Here is a 17,377-nt window from a genome sequence, read left to right on the forward strand (position 1 = left end):
GTGTGAGACAATGCAAAAAAAATCAGAAACGAAGTGATTGGCTTATGAGAGCCTTAACGTGATCAGTGCATTAACTGTTATAACTGTAAGCAGGTAGGGTGTGGCTGGAGGAGGTGAGTCACTAGGCCCTGCCTTTGGAGCTTATATTTTGTCCTTGGTGAGTGGGGTTCCCACTCTGCTTCCTGGTGCTGTGCCCTGAGCTGCTTTCTTCCATCACAGTTTTCTGCCATGTTTTCTGCCACACATTAGACCAGAACAAAAGAATCAACCATCTTCAAAGTGAGACCTCTGAAACAGGGAACCAAATAAATTTTACCTTCTCTACATTGTTCTTTTCAGTTATTTTGGTCATAGCAGTGAAAATATGAACTAAAACAAGCATATAAACTTTGTAAAATTAAATTCCCTGGTGCCTTTAACTTCCTAATTTTACCAGTATTCTAGGGGATTCATAAGATAAGTGAAAAAATCTGGAAAGAAAAAAAACATTGTATAGGTCTTTCACCTCTTTTGTTAGGTTGATTCCCAAGTATTTTTTTTTTGAGGATATTGTGAATGGAGTGTTTTTCCTCATTTCTGTTTCAGAAGTTTTGTCACTGTTATACGCTGATATACAGAAATGCCTTTGATTTATGTGTGTTGATTTTATATCCTGCCACTTTGCTGAATTCATTTATTAGTTCTAGTAGTTTTTTTGTAGACCCTTTTGGGTCTTCTAGGTATAGAATCATGTCATCCGCAAATAGTGATAATTTAAGTTCTTCTTTTCCTATTTTTATGCCTTTAATTTCTTTCATCTAATTGCTCTGACCAGTGTTTCGAGAACTATATTGAATAGAAGTGGTGATAGGGGGCATCCCTGTCTTGTTCCAGATTTTAGAGGGAATGCCTTCAATTTTTCTCCATTCAGAATGATGCTAGCCTGAGGCTTAGCATAGATAGCTTTTACAATGTCAAGGTAAGTTCCTGTTATCCCTAGTTTTTCTAATGTTTTGAACATAAAGGGATGCTGTACTTTGTCAAATGCTTTTCCTGCGTCTATCGAGATGATCATATGGTTCTTATCTTTAAGTCTATTGATGTGGTGAATAACATTTATTGATTTCCGTATATTGAATGATCCTTGCATCCCAGGGATGAATCCTACTTGATCATGGTGCACAATTTTTTTGATGTGCCTTTGTATGTGATTCGCCAGAATTTTATTGAGGATTTTTGCATCTAGGTTCATAAGAGATATTGGTCTGTAGTTTTCTTTCTTTGAGGTGTCTTTGTCAGAACCCTAAAGAGAGAAATAGAAAAGGATCTTAGAAGATGGAAAAATATACCTTGTTCATGGATAGGCAGAACTAACATCATCAAAATGGCGATATTACCAAAAGTTCTCTATAGGTTTAATGCAATGCCAATCAAAATCCCAATGGCATTTCTTGTAGAAAGAGATAAAGCAATCATGAAATTCATATGGAAAAATAAAAGACCCAGAATAGCAAAAACAATTCTAAGCAGGAAGTGTGAATCAGGTGGTATAGTGATAGCAGATTTCAAACTATATTACAGAGCAATAGTAATAAAAACAGCATGGTACTGGTACCAGAACAGGTGGGTGGACCAATGGTACAGAATAGAGGACACAGAGACTAATCCACAAAGCTACAACTATCTTATATTTGATAAAGGAGCTAAAAACATGCAATGGAGGAAGGATAGCATCTTCAACAAATGGTGTTGGGAAAACTGGAAATCCATATGCAACAAAATGAAACTGAATCCCCTCCTCTCGCCATGCACAAAAGTCAACTCAAAGTGGATCAAGGAGCTAGATATCAAATCAGAGACTCTCCATCTGATAGAAGAAAAAGTTGTCTCCGATCTACATATTGTGGGGTCGGGCTCCAAATTCTTAATAGGACACCCATAGCATAAGAGTTAATAACAAGAATCAACAAATGGGACTTTCTTAAACTGAAAAGTTTTTTCTCAGGAAGAGAAACAATAAGAGAGGTAAATAGGGAGCCTACATCATGGGAAAAAATTTTTACTCCTCACACTTCAGATAGAGCCCTAATATCCAGAGTATACAAAGAACTCAAAAAATTAGACAATAAGAAAACAAATAACCCAATCAACAGATGGGCCAAGGACATGAACAAACACTTCACAGAGGAGGACATACAATCAATCAACAAGTACATGAAAAAATGCTCACCATCTCTAGCAGTCAGAGAAATGCAAATCAAAACCACCCTAAGATACCACCTCACCCCAGTAAGATTGGCAGCCATGATGAAGTCAAACAACAATGAGTGCTGGTGAGGATGTGGGGAAAAGGGTACTCTTGTACACTGCTGGTGGGACTGCAAATGGGTGCGGCCAATTTGGAAAGCAGTATGGAGATTCCTGGGAAAGCTGGGAATGGAACCACCATTTGACCCAGCTATTGCCCTTCTCGGACTATTTCCTGAAGACCTTAAAAGAGCACACTACAGGGATACTGCCACATTGATGTTCATAGCAGCACAATTCACAATTGCTAGACTGTGGAATCAACCCAGATGCCCTTCAATAGATGAATGGATTAAAATAATGTGGCATTTATACACCATGGAGTATTATGCAGCACTAAAAAAATGACAAAATCATGGAATTTGCAGGGAAATGGATGACACTAGAGCAGATTATGCTTAGTGAAGCTAGCCAATCCCTAAAAAACAAATACCAAATGTCTTCTTAGATATAATGAGAGCAACTAAGAACAGAACAGGGAGGAAGAGCAGGAAGAAAAGATTAACATTAAACAGAGACATGAGGTGGGAGTGAAAGGGAGAAAAAAATGGAAATTGCATGGAAATGGAGGGAGACCCTCATTGTTATACAAAATTACATATAAGAGGTTATGAGGGGAATGGGATAACAAACATGGAGGGAAATGAATTACAGTAGATGGGGTAGAGAGAGAAGATGGGAGGGGAGGGGAGGGGGGATAGTAGAGGATAGGAAAGGTAGCAGAATACAACAGTCACTAATATGGCAGTATGTAAAAATGTGATGTGTAACCGATGTGATTCTGCGATCTGTATTTGTGGTAAAAATGGGAGTTCATAACCCACTTGATTCTAATGTATGAAATATGATATGTCAAGAGCTTTGTAATGTTGTGAACAACCAATAAAAAAAAGAATCCTGAAAAAAAAGAAAAAAAAAACAAGTGAAGTGTCATTGTGAATATCCCTGGGAAATTCACTCACTTTCCCTCAGTTTTAGTTTTCTCATATTCATGTGGAGGAAATAACTCAAAAGTTGGCAGAATTACAGAAACAAAAAACTCACACAATAATGCTACAGAAACCCAGAGTTGCTTCATATTCTTACTCAAAGATAACTTGCCAAACAGTGGCAAATACCTGCAGTCCCAACTACTCTGAAGGCTAAGGCAGGAGAATAACAAATTCAAGGACAGCCTGAGCAACATAGAATATATATATTCCTTCAATATGCCAAATAATTCAAGAAAATTTAAGATACACTCTAAAACTCCTTTTCAAATATTTTCTCTATTTTCTCTCCTTTGCTTTCAGATGTCTTAGAATAGGTGCTTCAGACTGATTTTCCAGCATTTGACAATAAGTCTGATGCCAAGGGATTGGAACCAACTAGAATCAGAATTCAATATGTTCAAAATAACAATATAATTTCTTTTTTCATATTTTTGGAAATATGAACCCAATATCATGAAAATATGGGAAAATGTGGGAGTGAGTATTCAGGAAAGTTTCCTCAGGTAGACTTGTTGGCATAAGGCACCCGACTGCATGAGGACAATGCCAGTCCAGATGTATTACTGGTGACTTATTATCATAAAGCTTTTGAATGCTCCTACTCCTGCCAAGGGTCCCATGTGTCAACTGGTGTCAGGACTCAAAGCCAAGAATGCCACACTCCTGACTTTTCTCAGTCTATGAAGACCCAGAAACTCCTGGTCACAACTTTTATCCAGTGCCCAGTCAATCCTCCCTTTTCCAATCTCCTTCCTTACAAAATATTTAATAATGCATAGGAGGCATAACTCCAAACCCTTCTAATATATGCACCATGCCTGGCTTTATCTCCTTTCAAGATAGTCAACTTGATTAAAAGTCAAAAATCTTTATATAAATTTGGGGTTTATCATGTGCATTTGAAAGAAAAGATGAGAGATGGAAATAAACCAATTGGGAAATTATTTGTCCTCTGTTTTATTTTAATTTTATCTACAAGTGTAAAGTCTTGGGGGGTGATTAATTTGTTTTTCATTGTTAGGTGTTTTCAGCAGAAGTGTATACCGGGATTTGTTTGCCAACATCATTCTATTGACTAGGAAGAATGGATGTCCAGTGCATTTAAACCACTGTGTTCCCCATGGGCTTATGTACTTCAGGATCTGGTAGAGTGAATTCAGCTAATTTCAGTAGCTGTTTCCTTAATGCTGTTTGGTGAAAGCAGCTCCAGAGGTATAATTGTAGTTCTTGTATGCTATAAGCAGTAGGAGAAGGCTTTGCCACTTCCTACCTCTTCATCTTCTCTCATCAAGTCCTCAAGAACTGCAGGGCTGGCCACAGCATCCTGCCTAACTGGCATGGATCATAAAGGGCATGTGGATGAAGGGAAAGAGCACACAGGGTGAATCTACACTGATACAACCCCAGCATCTGAAGCCCTTGTAAGAACTTAATACTTTACTTGCCTTCAAATTTTCACTAATCCAATACTCTTTCACAGCAAAAGATCAATCAAGAACATGAACCAAGAATGCAGAGAAGAGGAGAAAATCTTTGCCACCTGCATCTCATTTATAGTGTTAATTTACAGGATATACAAAGAACTCAATAAGCTTAACACTAAAACAAAAAAACAAACAACAAAAAAAAGCCCCACAAATATCTCAATCCATAACTTGGCAAAGGAACTCAACAGATCTTCTCAAAAGAAGAAATACAAATGATCAATAAATGTATGAAAAAATGTTCAACATCTCTAGCAATTAGAAATGCAAATTAAAAACTCCACTTATAATGAAATATTTTAAAATACAAAAATTGTTGTGAATGGAGTAGAAAATACATATGCACCATTTAGACTTATCTGACCAGGCTCTCCTTATGAAGAATTTTTTTGTCTTTAAATATCTCTTCCCTACTTCAGCTATATGACCTTTATTTTATGAAAATCAGAATAGTTTTTATGGCCAGAATCTCACTGTGTATCATACCCTAAATTGACCTTGTATCTAGTATCACGGTGCATTATACAGTTAGGCATATGGGTTATGGAACATCAGTCTGGATTCATGGGGGTAGCTCTAACTGCAGAATCTGGCTTATCAGTTTTAATCAGCTCTTCTTTCCCATTACAGGTTGTGTGATGATCCACAGTCTGTGTTGGTTATTGCAGATCCAGAGATGATCAAAACAGTGATGGTTTGTTTTCACAAATCAGCTGTAAGCATCATTTTTTAATGAGATTTTTTAAAATTAAATTTGCATCTTAAAATGATTATACCTTCACAGAGAATTGCTCCAAAAAATGTACAGGGAGGTTTCATATATCATTTCTCCTGCATTCCAGCAATTATGTTTTACTATCACATTGCTTATCTATGGATATAGTCTATTCCTCTTATTATAGTAACTAGAAATTGACATTGATACAATTCACAGAACGTATTTAGATTTCACCAGTTTTTTTATGTGCCTCATGCATGTGTGCCTATGTATGTCTGCAAATTTGCTATTATGGATAGATTCATGTAACTGTCATCTTAGTCCAGACAAAGTGTTCCCCAAGGCTCTGTCTTACTAGTCTTTTAGAGTCCTTATGTGTATCTTGTCTTTTCCTTTTAACAGGGTCTTCATAAAAGAAAATATTGTTTTATTTGGAGGAGACTAATACATTAATATTTTTGTGGTTTAAGCATAATATCTGAAAATTCTTTACTTCTGACATGTTTTTTTCTTGTTTCTCTTCTAAAAGTTGTACTTTTATGCTTTGCATTTAAATCTATGATCTATGTCATGTTCATTGTTAAACAAGATGAGGTTCGGTTTTGTTGTCTCATTTTGTTGACCTGTGACTGTCCAGTTGTTCCAGCACCATATTTAGAAAGATTATCATTGCAGCACTTCCAAACTCATTTTCTGAGGCCAATATCACCCTGATCCCAAAACCAGGCAAAGACACCAATATCTCTAATGAACATAGATGCAAAAATTGTCAATAAAATTCTGGCAAATCGAATACAAAAACATATCAAAAAGATCGTGCACCATGATCAACTGGGATTCATCCCAGGGATGCAAGGTTCATTCAGCATATGGAAATAAATAAATTTAATCATCACAACAATAGACTCAAGGATTAAAATCATATGATCATTTCAATATGTGCAGAAAAAGCATTTTACAAAATACAGCATTGCTTCATGTTCAAAACAGTAGAAAAACTAGGGATAACAAGAACATATCTCAACATCCTAAAGGCTATCTATGCTAAGCCTCAGGCCAACATCATCCTAAATAGAGAAAAATTAAAAACATTCCCTCCAAAAACTGGAACAAGACAGGGATGTCCTCTTTCACCAGTTATATTCAATATAGTTCTTAAAACACTGGCCACAGCAATTAGAGAGTCAAAAGAAATTAAAGGGATATGTATAGGAAAAGAAGAACTTAATTAGCATTATCTGCTCACAATATGATTCTATACCTAGAAGACCCAAAAAGCTCCACCAAAAAGCTTCTAGAACTAGTAAATGAATTCAGCAAAGTAGCAGGATATAAAATAAACACCCATAAATCAGAGGCATTTCTATATATCAGTGACAAATCCTCTGAGAAAGAAAACTACCCATTTACAATAATTTCAAAAAAAATAAGATACTTGGGAATCAAATTAAAGAAAGAGGTAAAAAATCTACACAAATAAAAACTACAGAACCTTAAAGAAAGAAAATCACAGAAGACCTTAGAAGATAGAAATATCTACCTTGCTCTTGGATAGGCAGAATTAATATTATCAAAATGACCATACCACCAAAAGCACTATTCAGATTTAATGCAATTCCAATCAAAATCACAATGGTATTCCTCAAAGAAAGAGAAAAAGCAATCATGAAATTCATCTGGAAAAATAAGAGACCCAGAATAGCTAAAGCAATCCTTAGCAGGAAGAGTGAATCAGATGACATCTCTATACCAGACATTAAACTATACTACAGAGCAATAGTAACAAAAACAGCACGGTATTGGCACCAAAACAGACTGGTAGACCAATGGTACAGAATAGATGACACAGAGACTAACCCACATAATTAGAATTATCTTATATTAGACAAAGGTGCCAAAAACATGCATTGGAGAAAAGATAACCTCTTCAACAGATGGTGCTGGGAAAACTGGAAATCCATATGCAACAAAATGAAATTAAACCCTTTAATCTCTTTCATCTGTCTAATTGCTCTGGCCAGTGTTTCAAGAACTATGTTAAATAGAAGTGGTGAAATCGGGCATCCCTGTCTTGTTCCAGTTTTTAGAGGGAATTCTTTCAATTTTTCTCCATTTAGAATCATGTTGGCCTGGGGCTTAGCATAGATAGCTTTTACAAAGTTGTGATATGTTCCTGTTATCCCTAGTGTTTCTAGTATTTTGAACATGAAGCCATGCTGTATTTTATCAAATGCTTCTTCTTCATCTGTTGAGATGATCATATGGTTCTTATCCTTAAGTCTATTGATGTAATGAAATACATTTATTGATTTCTGTATGTTGAACCAACCTTGCATCCCTGGGATGAACCCCACTTGATCGTGGCACAGTATCTTTTTGATATGTTTTTGTATTCGATGCCAGAATTTTATTGAGAATTTTTGCATCTATATTCATTAGAGATATTGGTCTGAAGTATTCTTTTTTGATGTGTCTTTGCCTGGTTTTGGAATCAGAGTGATATTGGCTTCATAGAATGAGTTTGGAAGCGCTGCCTCTTTTCTATTTCCTGAAATAAATTGTAGAGTATTGGTATTAGTTCTTCTTTAAAGGTCTTGTAAGACTTGGATGTGTAGCCATCCATTCCTGGGCTTTTCTTGGTTGGTAGATTTTGTGGTGTCTGCTATTTTATCACTTGAAATTGATTGGTTTAAATTCTGTATATCATCCTGATTCAATTTGGACAAATTATATGACTCTAGAAATTTATCGGTGCCTTTGATATTTTCTATTTTATTGGGGTATATATTTTAAAAATAATTTCTAATTTTCTTCTGTATTTCTGTAGTGTCTGTTGTGATATTTTCCTCTTCATCAAGTATGTTATTGATTTAAGTTTTCTCTCTCCATCCTCTCTTCATTATAATGGCTAAGTGTCTGTCAAATTTATTTGTTTTTCAAAGAACCAACTTTTTGTTCTGTCAATTTTTTTCAATTGTTTCTTTTGTTTCAATTTCATTTATTTCAGCTCTGATTTTAATTATATCCTGTCTTCTGATGCTTTTGGTGTTGATTTGTTCTTCTTGTTCTAGGGCTTTGAGATGTTGTGTTAAGTCACTTATTTGTTGACATTTCTTTTCTTAAGGAATAAACTCCATGCAACGAGGTTTCATCTTAGAACTGCTTTCATAGTGTCCCAGAGATTTTGATATGTTGTATCTGTGTTCTCATTCACCTCTAAAAACTTTTTAATCTCCTCCTGATGTCTTCTGTAACTCATTGTTCATACAATGGCATATAGTTTAGTTTCCGGGTGTTGTAGTGTATTTTATTTCTTATTTTATCATTGATTTCTAATTTCATTCCATTATAATCTGATAAATTCAGGGTAGTATCTCCACTTTTTTATGTTTTCTAAGAGTTGCTTTGTGGCATATTATATGGTCTATTTCAGAGAAGGATCCATGTGCTGTTGAGAAGAAAGTATACTCTCCTGTTAAAGATTAAAATATTCTATATATGTCAGTTAAGTCTAAGTAATTGATTGTATTATTGAGTTCTAGAGTTTGTTTGTTCAGCTTTTGTTTGGAAATCTATCTAGTGATGAAAGAAGTGTGATAAAGTCACCCAAAATTATTATGTTGTGGCCTATTTGACTCTTGAATTTGAGAAGAATTTGTTTGATGAATATAGCTGCACCATTGTTTGGGGCATATATACTTATGATTTTTATGTTTTTTGTTGTATGGTTCCCTTGAGAAGTATGTAATGTCCATCTTTATCCCTTTTGATTAATTTTGGCTTGAAGTCTACTTTATCTGATATGAGGATGGAAACTTCTGCTTGCTCCCAGAGTCCATGTGAATGGTATGATTTTCCCCAACTTTCCCCCTTCAATCTATGAATGGCTTTTCCAATGAGATGAATCTCTTAGAGGCAGCATATTGTTGAGTTTTTTAATCCAATCTGCCAGTCTATGTCTTTTGATTGGTGAGTTTAGGCCATTAACATATAGGGTAATTATTGAGACATAATTTGTATTGCTAGCCATTTTTGTTTATTTTTGGTATTTAACTTGTCTTGGTTTCTCCTTTGATTAGTTTTTCCTTTAGTATAATACCTCCCTTTTCTGATTTTACTGTTGTTTTTCAATTCCTCTTCATGGAATATTTTTCCAAGGATGTTCTGTAGTAGAGACTTTTGAGTTGTAAAATTTTTTAACTTCTGTTTATCATGGAAGGTTTTGCTTTCATCATCAAATCTGAAGCTTAGTTTTTCTGGATATAAGATTCTTGGTTGGCATCCATTTTCTTTCAGAGCTTGATATATGTTGTTACAGGACCTTATAACTTTCAGGGTCTGGGTTGAAAACTCTGCACATATTCTAATCGGTTTCCACCTATGTGTAATCTGATTTCTTTCTCTCATGGCTTTTAATATTCTCTCCTTATTCTGTTTATTAGGCATTTTCATTATAATGTGACTTGGTGTGGATTTGTTATAATTTTGTACATTTGGCACCCTGTAAACCTCTTGAATTTGGGTTTCCAATTTATTCTTCATGTTTGGAAATTTTTCTGATATTATTTCATTGAACAGATTGTTCATACCCTTCGTTTGGAACTCCATTCCTTCCTCTATCCCAACATCTCTTAAATTTGGTCTTTTTATGATATCCCATATTTCTTATATCTTCTGCTCATGGTTTTTTACCATTTTCATTGTGCGGTCTTCATTCAAGATTATATATTTTGTCTTCATTGTCTGAGGTCCTGTCTTCCAAGTGGTCTAATCTATTGGTGATGCTCTCAATTGAACTCTTAATATGGTTTATTGTTTCTTTCATTGCAAGATTTCTGTTTTTTTAAACCTCTATCTCCCTGTTGAAGTAATCTTTTGCTTCCTCTTTTTGTTGATGTAGCTCTTTTTCAAAATGATCTTTTGCTGCCTGTATTTGCTCATATATCATCTCTTAGTTCACAGAACATTTTAATTATGTACATCCTGAACTCCTTCTCTGTAATATCTTTTGCTGTGCTAGCCATGGATTCTAATAATGCAGTGTCTTGATTTGTTTGAGGCACTTTCTTCCTTTGTCTTTTCATATTGCTTGTGTGTCTTTCCTTCTAGCACTGTGTATATAGGTGGTACCTATTTTACAATATAGACTTATTGTGCCCCTGTAGGAACCCAAAACCTCTTCTTTGAAGTGAAGGACAATGTTATCAGATCCCATATAAACAAATATACACCCTAAAAACCCAAATGTTTGCTACAGTTTGTTCACAATGTACAAAAATGGTGAATTAACTTCTATAATATACTCAGTAGGCTTATAAAAGGATTTACAGATTCTGATGGTAGACAAGGAACCTGGGGTGAGGAATAGGATGATATGGTGAGGAGGTAGGAGGTGAGGATATAGAGTTGTTATACCTTAGAAAGTGTGAAAGAGAAATCTAATGAGGAAAATTAGTAGAAGGATGGGAAGTACCTGTGGGTAGACAATTAAGTGGGAAGATAATAGAGTACATAAAACAAACACACAGATATATCAAGAAAAGTAAAAAATGTTAAAATAGAAGAACCATAAGGAAAAAAGAAAAAGATTTTTAAAATTTAAAAAATAAAATATTATTAAAAGAATGTACAACATAATGTAATACACTATTCAGACATCCCAGACCTCAAAATCCTAATTCATGCAAAGTATTTGATTTCACATATGTTGGGGATGTTAGGGCAAGAGAAAGGAGAAGGAGTGGGATAGAGAGAGAAGGAGAGAGAGAGATAGGGAGAGAAAATATATTGAAGAAAGACACAGGGCTTGCTATGGTTGTTTATCAGTATTTTTCCTACTTCCCTTCTAATCCAATAGGTGGAGTCCTCTGTTGTTAGCTGGTATCTCTGCCTTCAGGATGGTGAAAGTAAACAGGATGTAATTGTGCAGAGTTAGCAGCTGCTGGGGAGAGTGGGGAGTTAGAAACTGAGTATGGGGCAGGAATATTGCTGGCAGAGAAGCCATATTCTCACAACTTGAACCCCAGGTTACTGAGCAATGCAGAATTCTGCCTCCCTCTGGCCCGCCATCTTGGAACCCCCTTAATCATCCACACTTCATTCGCTGCTGTAATTTGTTCACTTATGGGTCTCTCTCTCTCTCTCTCTCTCTCTCTCTCTCTCTCTCTCTCTCTCTCTCTCTCTCCTCTTTGATCTGAGAGATGAGTCTCACTCACCCTAGTGTCTCTGACTCCCCTGGCACAAGGGCAGCTGCCTCATGGCATGTGATGGGAACAAAAACTAGCCATTGGTCAACAGATAATTCTGACAGTGTATGGATCTGTGCTGGTCCTACTTCTTGCTGCATGTGTATCAGAAGGAGGGTAAAATGGCACAGATTTAAATATTCTGTGTTTTCTCTACTCAGAATCTTTGGGGCCTACAGCACAGGCATAATCACTAGCACATCCTGGTACACAGAGGAAGGATGCCACACTATCTTCATTCACACTGAGTGGAAGAGGGGCTGGCAGGGGCATGACCACAGGGCCAGCTACAGCCAGAGACAGTTAATGTTGATTCCCTCAACAATTCACAAGATTCCTTTATGGAAAAAAAAAGTGAAGAGTATCAGAGATTTAGATGTCTTTCATCCACTTTTTCTTATAATTACTATGTGAACTAGCATTTCTTTTTCTCTTTCAAATAACAACTTTGTTAAGATATCATTTACATTATAAAAATAGAGTCATATAATATGTAGTCTTTTGTGATGTAAATGGCTATCATTTAATATTTTGTTTTCAAGTGAAATATATATCAGTACCTCAGATTTTATGACCAAATAATATTTCATTGTATTTATATATCACAATTTGGTTATCCATTCATCATTGATGAAAATTTGGGTGATTTCTAACTTTTGGCCATTGTGAATAGTGCTACTATGAAAAAGCATGTGAAACTTGTTTGTGAACTCTAGTTTTCAATTTCTTCTGGTGTATACTAGGAGTGAAATTTCTGGCTTATACAATAATTCTGTGTTTCACTAAATAAACACCAAAAATGTTTTCTATAATAGTTGTACCATTTTGCTTTCTCACCAAAAATGTATGAGAGTTATGATTACATCACATCTTTTCTAAGACTTTATGTTTCCACCTCTAATTTTAGACATTGTAGTGGATGTAAGATGGCATCTCGTGTGGTTTTGATTTGTTTCTTCCTATTGGTTACTAGTACTGAGCAATGTTAGTTTTTTATTTATTCTGTTTAGGTGTACATGACAGGAGAGTATATTTTGACATATATATACAAAAATAGAGTACATTTTTTTCTAATTAGAATTCAGTCTTGTGGATGAACATGATGTGGAGATTCACTGTGGAGTATTCATCTGTGTACATAGGAAAGTTAAGACAGATCCACTATTTTAAAGAAATATCTATCCATGGGCTGGGATTGTGGCTCAGTGGTAGAGCACTTGCCTGGCATGTGTGAGGCACTGGGTTCAATTCTCAGCACCACATATAAGCAAATAAATAAAGGTTCATCCATAACTAATAAAAATATTAAAAAAAAAAATCTATCCATGTCTTTTGCCCATGTATACCCAAAACATTTGTCTTTTCATTTTGAGACTTAAGAATCTTTATATAGTCTTCACAGAAGTCCTTGTTAGATTATGATTTACAACAGGTTTGTCCTGTTCTATAGATGTCTTTTCACTTTCTTGATATTTTCCTTTGAAGCACAAAGTTTTTAGTTTTTTTTGCAATTTATTCCTTTCATGGAAGCTACTATATACCTCAACCATTCAAATGAATGAACTAGATTTCAAAATCTTAAATGTATTAATCTCAAAGCTGTAAAGTTCATAAAAGAAAAGCAATTGACAGAAAATGCATGTAATATGATGCTATTTATAAAAATGTTAAAAACTCAACATGTCATGGAAACTTACATTTGAATGATGTGCGATTTATGTGTTTTCCTTTTATTGTATGTACTTTAAGTATCAAATCTCAGGCTCCATTGAGGTCATATGGACTTACACAGTTGTTGTAATTTCCTATCAAGAATTGCTTATCTTTAATTATTAGCACATTGCTTATCTATGGATATAGTCTATTCCTCTTATTATAGTAACTAGAAATTGACATTGATACAATTCGCAGAACGTATTTAGATTTCACCAGTTTTTTTTATGTGCCTCCTGCATGTGTGCCTATGTATGTCTGCAAATTTGCTACTGTGGATAGATTCATGTAACTGTCATCTTAGTCCAGACAAAGTGTTCCCCAAGGCTCTGTCTTATTAGTCTTTTAGAGTCCTTATGTGCATCTTTGTCTTTTATTGTTTGGCATGTAGCTATTCAGTTGTTCCAGTTTCATTTTTGAAGAGGGTCTGCCCCATTCATTGACAATGGCACCTTTCTCAAAATTCCACAGGTCATAGACAGGTGGGTTTCTTTATGAACTCCAAATCATATTCCATTTATCTACATGTTACCCATCTGCCAGGACCAATAATTCTGTGTTTCACTTAATAAAGAACCACCAAAACTCTTTTCTCTAATAGTTCTACCATTTTGCTTTATCACTAAAAATGTATTTTTGCTTTGTGTTAAGTTTTGAAATCAAAAAATATGAATCCTTCACTTTATTCTTGATTTTCAAGATCATTGTGGCTATTTGGGGGTCCCTTTAAATTCAATTTAAATTTTAAATCAATTTGTCAATTTCTACAAAAAAGTCAGATAAGATTCTCTTACAAAGGTCATTCTAACCTGCAAATTGATTTCAAGAGTACTGCCATTTTGCTGATATTAAGTTTTCTGAACCATGAACCTGGCATGTTTTTTGTTAGTCATGTAGATCCTCTTTAATTTATTTCAACAGTGTTTTTTTAGTTATTATTGAACCTGTTTTTCTCACTTTTTTGGTTTTTTAAAAATATTTTTATAATAGATGGACACAATATATTTTATTTTTATGTAGTGCTGAGGATCAAACCCAGTACTTCACACGTGGTAGGCTAGCACTCTACCAACTGAGCTACAGCCCCACACCTGTATTGCACTTTTGTCACTTTGATTTCTAAGTATTTGTTCTTTTCAATGATATCATAAATTGGATTAATTTCTTCATTTCTTAATTTCCCTTTTATCACAGTCTATAGAAACGCAATTTGTTTTTGTATACTGATCTTCTATCCTTCAGTTCTCATTCTCAGACAAAATTGAGAATCATTGATATCAATAATTTCTTAACATTATGAAGGATTTATACAGTCTAGGGTAATCCTGATTGACCTCAGGAGTCCTGTTACAGAAAAACTACTTCTTTTACATTTCAGTAATAACTATTTCTGACTCTTATTTCCCACTTCTTCTCATCCTTCAAATTCTAGTTCAATATACAAACTCTTCCAAGGAGTCCACCCCATCTAATGCAAGACTCATTCACTCCTCCATTTTGTTATTGGTTACTGAAAACTGTTTTCATCATCTAAGTTAATATTTTGTTATTATAGCATCCCATTTGTAGGACTATATTTAAACCAGCTTGACTCTGGTTTAAATTTAGTTTTCTAAATGTGGTGCTGAGACTTGAACCCAGCGCCTCAAACAGGCTATGCAAGCACTCTACCACCGAGCCACAACCACAGCCCCTGGAGGCCTATTTTATCTGTATCTTAGTACATCATCCCCCTTAACTACATCACCTTATTTATGCCTTTCATAAACTCCCAGTGGTGACTTGTAAGTGGACCTCACCCATGCAAAGCATTCAGTAAATATTTAAGAAGTGACTTGAATTAGAATTAGATTTCATGGCTGTCATTTTTTTGCTCTTTTTAATTTTAAAATTTTACAAATGATATTTCTCTCCCTCTTTCTCTGTGTGTGTGTGTGCACGTGCGCATGCACACACGTTTCTCAGTATGCAGAAAATATTTGCAAATTATTTGAAATTTAAAAATAGTAATTTGTTACATTTATGGATCAATGTGGAATCACTTCTATGAAAAATGTAAAGTTGTCACTGAGTCATAAAAAGCAAGGTCTTATATGGCTTATTTCTAGGGATTGTTAATTTAATATGCAAATCCTCCCCCATCTGTTAGTTTTCCATTTGGGAAACGAGAGGAGAGATATGGTTATCATTTTCTTTGAGGATTCAGGGCAGCCATGTAGCTATGCTTCATGTATGTCCATATAAGGAACTTAGATCTGATAGAAAATAAGTCTCTAGTACACCTGGGATAGGGTAGGTACTTTCTGCAAGCTCCTAGTCTTTCCCAGCAGGAATTTCTCAATCTCCATGACAATTGTTTTCCTTCCCTCTCCTGGGATCAGAATAATACTTTGCTGGAAGTACCCCTGACAGTAAAGGAATGCCTTGGTCAGAATGGGGCAAAAGTGCTCCTCAAAACTCTGTAGGACTCAAATGTTCCCCATTTGCACTTCTCTTGGAAGTAAAGACAAAAAGGAGCCTTGGAGGGGGAAAGCATAAAATTTCCCTGAAGGTTTAGTCCATCTTTAAACTGCATGGGTTCAATCAAGAGGCATGACTGGACTCTATTAGAAGGGAAGGACTACTCATATACTTCAAATTATAAAACCTACTCAGGGTTTCCTGTGTAACCCATGCATGAAAGAACCTGAGCAAACATCCATGAAGTTCATTTTATTTAGCTTTATAGAGTTTGACTCTGGTTTAAATTTTTTAAATTCATCCATTTTACTTAAATTTTTTTCTTTGTGGTGCCAGGGAACTCAGGGCCTCACCATTGCTAGGCAAGTGCTCATCCACTGAGCCTCATCCCTAACTCTCTTGAAAAAATTTAAATTAAAAAAACACAAGCCAACATGATTTATCCCAGGCATGGTAGTGAATAGATGCTCATGAAATATTTTGTTGAATGGACAGATGTATATATGCTTTCACTATCCAATCTTGACAAAGCTTATAAAATAAATGGAAGGAATCCTAGACATACAAGGTTAAAAGTAGTTTTCATATGTTTATACAGCATTATTATCTGAAATTTACCTTTTCTAATTCCTTCTGGTTTGGGTGCTTCATTTACTACTTTTAAGTATGCTAGATTAATGTTTTCAGATTCCTCTGAAATTCAGCAGGGAATCATTACTTCAGCCAGAAGAACCAATGTTCTAAAGACTGTGTCAAGAGAAAAGCCTGTAAAGTAGAATCTGAATCTCCCTAAAGATCTATGCTCTGTTCTTAATGAAAGATGTATGTCAAAATAAAAGACATCTTGATTTGCTCTGTGAATAAAAAAAAAATCGAATTTAAGATAGATTGATGCTGCTCTTGAGTTACTAGTGACGCTGGACCTTCTCTGGGCTTGGTAAGTGTCTCTACACAGTACTCTGTGTTGTGTGATGGAAAGGAGGTGACCACCTCATTGCCAAACGTGAAGACTTAGCCTCTCTGGTTCTCTTGGGACTATCTCCACCCCTCTCCATACCCTTACCTCTTCATTCTTTCCCTTATAAATTCATAAACACTGATTCAATGAACTATAAAGGTCTATGAGTATAAATTTTGTATCATCTACCCTTTCTTTCAAAACAGCCTTTACTTCCCATGATTCTGATATTAAGCAACAAATTCTAATTTTACACTCCATAAATACCCTCTGGTGGCGTAATTTACATGTCTTGTCAATAAATAATAATAGAAAAGGTCCTTACATATTTATCTTAATATTTTTACATTGTCTCTGACCATTATATGTCTTCTTTTAATGGGGTTTGTAAAGATATTTCTCTAATACTCTGAATGACTGTAGACACTTATGCAATGCTGCTTGATTTCCTGTGACTAAGTTAAAATAGTGAAGTTAGTCATAAACCACTTTATTCTTGGAGTAGTCAGAGAACATCAGGT

At 35.1% G+C, this 17,377-nt stretch overlaps 1 protein-coding gene; it reads right to left on the reverse strand.

Moving 5' to 3' along the window:
- LOC308650638 (cytochrome P450 3A9-like) overlaps nt 1-17,377 on the reverse strand; it is a gene marked incomplete at both ends in the record, with an annotated part of 162,639 nt that overhangs the window by 64,594 nt on the left and 80,668 nt on the right.

The sequence above is a fragment of the Spermophilus citellus genome (assembly GCF_964194105.1).
Source record: "Spermophilus citellus genome assembly, chromosome: 6".
In the NCBI taxonomy this organism is placed as follows: Eukaryota; Metazoa; Chordata; class Mammalia; order Rodentia; family Sciuridae; genus Spermophilus; species Spermophilus citellus.